The sequence below is a fragment of the Macrobrachium nipponense genome, chromosome 9 (assembly GCF_015104395.2).
Source record: "Macrobrachium nipponense isolate FS-2020 chromosome 9, ASM1510439v2, whole genome shotgun sequence".
NCBI lineage: Eukaryota > Metazoa > Arthropoda > Malacostraca > Decapoda > Palaemonidae > Macrobrachium > Macrobrachium nipponense.
This window is the reverse complement of record NC_061110.1, coordinates 20891485-20899708: the sequence shown is the minus strand read 5'-3', so window position 1 is coordinate 20899708 and position 8224 is coordinate 20891485.

The window sequence follows — 8224 nt, the reverse complement described above, 5'->3', positions numbered from 1 at the left end:
CATAAATTCTTCTTACAGTTAAACAGATTATTCTTGTCACGTCTGCGACGAATTTCTATGAAAGCAGATTTTGACTTCTCATTTACTTGAGTCCTGGCTTGCTGTGACCGCTTACTTGAAAGCCCTTATTTGGCAGTTTCCTCTAAAGCTTAAGCTCTTTACCCTTTTGTTTGAAAGCACTTGCTTGGTAATTTTCTGGATGCTTTCATCAGAGGCTTTGTTGAAGTAGAAATTAAATTTGGATCTAGATTGCTTTAGTTCATTATATTAACATTGAATGAATTTTAGCTTTGATTTTGAAGTGTACTCCAGAAGTTAAATTTAGTATTTTGATTTTAATTCCTAAGTTTAGCAGCAGTTAAATATTAGTTTTAAATGTTAGAGGGTAAATTTTTCTTGATAAAAATAAATCTTTTAAACTATTCTACTAAATGTTTTATTGATTAGATATAACAGATTTACTTTGAAACTTCCATTGTTCAGAGTTCAATTATTCAATTTGTCAGTAGCTTAAAGAAATACCTTTTAATGGTTTGGATTAATGCCAATGATAAACTTATTAAAATACAATATATAAACCTTACTATTTACAGTTAAAAACCGATATAAAGCAGGAATGTCAGTCACTAATGTCTGATACAGAATTCTTAAAGGTAGTTAACCTGGCGGTCCTCGCTAGCTGCCAGCTATTTTAAAAACAGTTGTTTGGCAGCCGGGAATAAGGAGGCTTTTGCCGCCCGGGTGTTTGTCTTGTTTGAAAACACTTGACTTGTTAAGGTTCTGGAAGACCATGTCAAAGGGTTTTAACTTACTGTAAGATTTGGTAAGTTTTTCTGCCGTATTTTCTTTTATGTACAGGACAGAAAAGGTTATTTAAGACAGTGCACGGGGAATGGTTGTGCTAACCAAGGACTCCTGAGAATATGTGCTAATAAACAACTGTGTTATTGCTCTTACTCCGCAATTGGTTTAAAGCAGGTGAATATGGAGCTTTGCACTAATGATTGCTTATGTACTTAAGTTTCATTTAATGGGTCACGTGTATCTGTTACTATGAAAATTTAATTAACTTTTTTAAACTATTTCTATGAACATTCTTAACTTCACCAGAGGTAATAATCTGAGTGGTCGGATATAAATACTATAGAATTAAGCCTAGTCGTTACAAATTTTAAAACCAGAAAATTAATCTTAACCTTTAGCTGGCAGTATTATTTGAGAAAGGTTGATAATTTTTTATACCTGAAATTTACTGTTCACTTTTACCTGGTTCTGTACAACGTGAGAAAATAATTACTTTTGATGGGAGTAAGATTTAATAGCATGAAAGTATCGACTCTATATTCTGTTTCCTTTGATTACAACAAATTTAATCCTTGAACTTTGGGTGGTTTTTTTTTTTATTTTTTTTTTTAGAATCTGCACAAAAGGCTTTCAGTTTTTTAATCTTCCCCTAAAAGGCTTCCTTCGAATTTGGACCGTTAATTGTTTTGTTTACGGAATGCACTAAGATTTAAAGCCCTTGCTGGGAAAGGCCAGCAATAAAAAAAAAAAAAAAATCAGGACTAATTTTTTCACCCCCGGCATATTACTAAGCCTACTTAACATTCAGTTAGAAGGCCGTATGGAAATAAAAGTGAGTTCTGTAACGAGGTTAAAGCAGTGTAAAATGGGCCATGCTACATTAGCATATTTTTTTTTTTTTTTACCTCTCTATCTCTCTCTCTCTCTCTCTCTCTCTCTCTCTCTCTCTCTCTCTCTCTTTCTTTTTTACCTCTCTCTCTCTCTCCTCTCTCTCTCTCTCTCTTACACACACACACACACAGTCTTTTGTCAATTGTGATAACCATAGTTGATAAACTTTATACTCTTGCAAAAACGAATGTTCGAGAGCTACGTAATCTCTGGATTAACCAAGGTTTTCACGGCTGCTCTTATGAGTAAAGAGCTTGTGCTGACGCACAGCTTTCCTCAGCTAACAGCAACCAGAGATATTGCATTGTTTGGCAACTGACCTCAATAGAAACGGGGGCTTTGGCCTTGCTTGACCCTTGATCGTGCTTGTTAGTTTACAGGCACAATATTTTTTTATGAATATTATTTTTTTTATTTCTATTCTATTGTCAAATGGAGAAGAAAGGGGAATGGAGGAAATATAGAAGGGAAGTACTACGTAATGGACCTATGTGTACATAGGAAGATGGTGAATTCATAGACCTATGTTACATAGGATGATGGTGTATTAATAAGACCTATGTTTACATAGGATGATGGTGTATTAATAGACCTTTGTGTACATAGGATGTTGGTGTATTGTTAGACCTGTGTGTGCATAGGATGATGGTGTATTGATAGACCTATGTGTACATAGGATGGTGTATTAATAGACCTGTGTGTTCAAAGGATGATGGTGTATTAATAGACCTGCGTGTACATAGGATGATGGTGTATTAATAAGACCTATGTGTACATAGGATGAGGTGTATTAACGGACCAAATGTGTACATAAGATGTTGGTGTATTAATAGACCTATGTGTACATAGGATGTTAATGTATTAATAGACCTATGTGTACACAAGATGGTGTATTGATATACCTATGTGTACATAGGAAGTTGGTGTATTAATAGACCTATGTTTACATATTTTCAATTATGCTTATCTCGAGTCTATTCTGAAACCAATGTAATGAACACTGCAGTTGACAATTATAACGTAAATGCCATTAACTAGTGATTTAGTGTATTCAAACGAAGAAGATTAAACCATGGAAATGAACTGAAGGGGGTCGGGGAGGGGGGCGGGGGGGGGGGGGGGGGGGGGGGGGGGGGGGGGGGGGGGGACATCTGTTCAAAACCCCTGTTAACGTTTAGATTCTTAACCTTGGAGTAACTTGGAAATTTGTAGTTAAATGCTAATTCTTGTAATCCGTCAGCTCTGAAAATATTCAGCCTGTGGTTGTCAGGACTTTGGTAAGGTGAGCAAGTGGTCGACCTGTGAGAAGTGTCAAGATTAATCACTAGGGAACCCTGGCCGATGAGTTTTAATTTCGCTCGACTAATTTCTCATTAAATCGTCCCTATAGACAGAGGCCTGCTGAAAAATCTCAGCAAGTGCGTGCAATGACTCCTAATCATTCAGGTACTTGCCATGGAGTTTTATAGTTAATATTTTGCAACTCTTTTGTTCATTGCAACTCCTCAAAATTTAAGCACCTTTTTGTTTCACCTCTTTAATTGTGGTTTTTGTAGTTTTTTTTTTTTTTTTTCTGCGTTGGCAGAAATTTCTATTTTCGAAGATAAGTTCACTCTGATCCCTAATCTTGGTTATCGCAAGCGTTTTATTTAAACTGCACATTTAAACCAGGTAAGCACTTGCGTTACTCAGAGAGAGAGAGCGAGAGAGAGAAGACTTTCCCGCAAACCTTTTCTGTACTGCTATCAAAGCGATTTTATAACAGTGTAATAAATCAGTCTTTGATTCAATCTAGATTAAAGTTGACCTTGTTCAGAGAGAGAGAGAGAGAGAGAGAGAGAGAGATTACATACTGGAAAGTCTAATTATATCGCGCCTTGTACACAGTCAAACGCCCAAATGCTTAAGAAATCCTCAGTATAATTGAATAACATAGTAGATGAAACCTGCTTATAATGATCATTGTAGCATCGGAGAGATTTTTTCATCGTGCATTATATTAATGATGACATACAAAAATATAAAATTCTATTAAAATTGAACCGTTCTCTTACGTCAAATAAACGAGTTCTGACTCGAGCAAGCAATTAGTTGTCCTTATGGCAAACGATGGTTCAACTCATTTGTCTCACTTATTTTCGTGGGGTTTTCGACCAAATAAGCAGTTTTTGGTTATGATTTATAGCATTGTCTTGACACATGATTTAAAATCATTCACGTTAAGAGCTTTTCAAGAATTTTTGACCAGCAGTTCATTTGCATGTTTGGTAGAATAGCATTATCTTGCTCCCTGACTGGAAAGGTTGGTAATTGTATGAATTTTTAACATTATCGGTAATTGGTCAGCTAGTTGATAATCAGGCTTAAGCATATTATTGTTACCTTGGCAATTGTCCAGTAAGATGTAAAGTCAACGAAATATGATTTGCATTCATGCTTATGCGAAGTTATTTTCCTGTGATAGAAACCTGAAAATAGATTACTAGTAAAGGTGCGTCCGCATGGTCGAACAATGTCCGACGGACAAACATTGTTATCGATTAACAATTGTCTGCCGATCTTTGCTTTGTGAGCAGAGTAAAAGACATCTGGTAACACTGCTTGTTGCCAGATCTACTTCCATTGTTTCAACGACTATGGCGTCATCCTGCTTCGCCTATGATATGGTAACAATGTTTGTCCGTCGAACATTGTTCGACCGTGGGGACGCACCTTCAGTGTCTTCTTTAACAGTCATAATGATCACGTAAAATATCTGGAAATTTGGAAGCCTATTATATATTTCCAGGTAAAAAAAGCCCCAGGTTGTCAGAGAGAGAGAAAAAAAAGTAATTAATTTTTGCTAGTTACTGACCCTTAAAGCCGCTGGTCCCGTTGCTGAATAACCACTTGTTCCATGTAACGTAAAAACACCATACAAACAAATAAAACAAAACTTAAGGGTTTTGACCCGGTATATGTATCCAATTTTGCAGCGTATTTACGTAGTAAAAGACGTACTGGATTACCATAAACACAGACTCATACACACACACACACGCACACACACAAAGACTGTAAATAAATGTGACTTCTTGCTTTTTTTTTTTTTTTTTGCGGCTTATTTCGTAGCCAAAATTGAATAATTTTTTTATTGTGATGTTTTTTCCCCTAACCAAAACCAAAATTGCTATTTTTTTTTTCTGACTTTTTAAAATTTGAGCTTGGGGTTACGCGAACCGGGAAGAAGTTCTTAGTATGCCAACCCACCCTACCCCAGCCAAAACCCTTTCCATTCTTGCATAATTCTTGATTGTCACTAGCGGATCCAGAAAACTTTCATGGTGTGTCACCAACTTCCATATTATACACACACACACATACATATACATATTGTATGTATATATATATCATAATGCATTTGGAATATGAAATGGACAGATATCACCTGTTCTATCAGGAAATACCGAATCCATTGTCATTTTCATTGAGACTATTGTTATTATTGTTATTATTTTTGCTTAAAATTTTATTATTTTATAATAGATTTTTCAACCATTTTTATATCTATCACATGTTATTATTATCTAAATCTTCAGTATTATTATTTCATCATTATTTTTCATGAAGGGGCACGTGCCCTGGTGTCCACTCCCTGGATCCACTAGTGGGCATTTTCATCCGTGATATGTCTGAAGATCAAAAGTCCCCATTTTAAAATGACTTCGGAGAATTTTATGGACTAAAGACAAATGTCCCAGGAAACCCATCCAGATCCGATGACTGGAACGAACCTGGCTGACAGGAACTGGACGTGTGTGCTTCGGAAGCATGAAGGAAAAGATAATGAGACTTCTTATTCGTACATAATGTTGGGCTCTTCAAGTCTTTAATGCATTAAGAAACTGTATAATGTAATTGGAGAAATGGAGTTATTTATGCCTCATATAGTTTCTCTCTGTCTCTCTCTCTCTCTCTCTCTCTCTCTCTCTCTCTCTGGAAATGTGAAGGAAAAGATAAAAAGATTTGTTTAATTCGTACACAATGTTGAGCTATTAAAGTCTTAAATGCATAACTATATTGTATAATGTAATTGCAGAAATGAGCTGAGTTATGCGTCATAAAGCTCGCTCTCTCTCTCTCTCCTCTCTCTCTCTCTCTCTCTCTCTCTCTCTCTCTCTCTCTGAAAATATTGAGGAAAATATAAAGGGATTTATTATTCGTGCATATTGTCAGGCTTCTTAAAGTCCTTAAATGCACTAATTGATTGATCCCTGCCTTGCAAAGATCTCTCTCTCTCTCTCTCTCTCTCTCTCTCTCTCTCTCTCTCTCTCTTATATTACGTAACTCATCACCCACACGTCTCAAACAGGTTGAATACAAATCAACGACTTCTTGGTAGTCGTGATTAATGGCCAACTCTCCACTTACGTGGTTAACAGCAAAATTTTCAACTCTTTCACTCGAAAGGAAATTTATATATGTTTTCAGTTTCTGTGTCACCTAATATATTGCTTAACCCTGGATCGTTTTTTGAGGCGAAAACACAGTTACATTAGGTTTCAAGTAGTTTCCCGTTATATAACTTCCGAACACTATTCAAAAGCCTTTTACGAGTTACTGTTTCTTTCTCTTAGCCTGATCATTTGAAACGTGTTCAAATAGTCGGCCAAAAATATACGTATATTTTCAGCAATCAATATACTACTGGGTAATATACCAAAATATAGTTAGCATTAAGTTAAACGAAAAAAAAGGTCACAATTTTGCCTAGGAAAAATAGTCACAGGAAGAAGTCACAATTTGGCTAGGAGAAAAAAAGTCACAGGGAAAAAGTCACAATTTTGTTTTGAAAATAGGCACAGGAAAAAAGTCACCAATTTTTGTTCTGAGGGAAAGGAAAATTAGTCACATAAAAAAAAGTTACAATTTTGGCTAGAAAAAAAAGTCAATTTTGTCAAGGAAAAAAAAAAAAATCACAGAAAACTAACAATTTTGTCTAGAAAAAAAGTCACAGTAAAAAAGCCATAATTTTGGCTAAGAAAAAAGTCAGGGAAAAAGTTAATGGAACAAAATTCAAAATCTTGTATAGAAAAAAAAATCACAGTAAAAAAGCCATAATTTTGGCTGGGAGAAAAAGGCATGGGAAAAAAAATTGCATCAATTTACAGTCTAGTCTTTTGTTATCAACCTTTGGGGGTTCACTATCTCGGAAGATTAATATGACTTTTTCTGTGACTTTTTTTACATGGATTCGTGTTTGTTACGGACTTTTTTTCACTTATAAAGGCCTGTCCACACTTAGCGGGCATATTGCCCGTCAGGCACTTCCAGCTGTTTATATTTTGCTCTCGCTTCTGAAGCAATGTTACCAGACAATTGCATCATTCTGTCTCCATACTCGGCCGGTCAGTATAGCGGAACGGGTTATGGGAACAGTGTTTGGCCATCGGGTGGTGCCCGCTAGTGTAGACAAGGCCTAAGAGAGCAAGACCCACAAAGTGCCTGTTAATTTGACGTCCTACTGTATTAGGGCACGCCCACAATACTGGAAATCATACCACGAACATGTTGAAAACAAATCAACGAGCTGGAGAGGAACCAAACCTTTGGCAAATATTGATCGCGCATGTGAAGCACTGATTAGAATTACCAATCACACGTTGACCTCGTATTCTTACAACATGTCTTTGCAGTGTGTACGCTCTCACACCTTTAGAAAGTGAGAGAACGTGTGGAATATCTAAAGAGATCTATTGAAGATATTACTTTCATATAACTTGTCCTTTGTCGTTTTAATAGATATGCTCATAAAGTATATGCATACAGTGGACCCCTGTATTTGAGTTCTCGGCATTCGCGTACTAACACATTTGCGGAGTTCTCTACGGATCATATCTACCCATTATTTGCGGGAAATTCGCGTATTCGTGGTATTTTTCTATGAGCAAAATCCACAAATTCCTGTATTTTTTTTTTTTTCAATTTTTCCATAATATGCAGTCTTTGTGGTAAAACTATTAAAAAAAACAAGTCTAAAATTTTTAGGGGCTTTTCTTGAGTTATAACAAACAAAATAGGATGTTTGAAGCATTTTAAAAAGTGGTTTCAAGTATTCGCGGATTCTTGCTATTCGGCGGGGGCCGGGATCTGGTACTCATCCCCCGTGAATACGGCAGGAACACTGTACCATTTTGATAGCAGAATCCTCTCAATCAATGCATTTATTAGGCAAGAGACTTTCATTCAACTCCGAATTTCCTATAGAGCCTTTTTCTCCAGGGAAGATCTCAATTAAAGCCAATCATCCCCTAAACGCTTGTGGACTCTTCATCATTAATTCACGCGCATAAAGGAAAATCAGACGCTGAAATGCCGTTGATAATAATTAAGAATGATGATGATAAAAGTGATATGGTGAAGTGAGGAATTAGCTGAGAGAAGTTCGTCGATAAACTAATTTGAGGTCCTGTCGACTTAAATCGACCAACAAGCTCCAGAATAACAGAGAGCAACCGTCTGCATATATATATATATATATATATATATA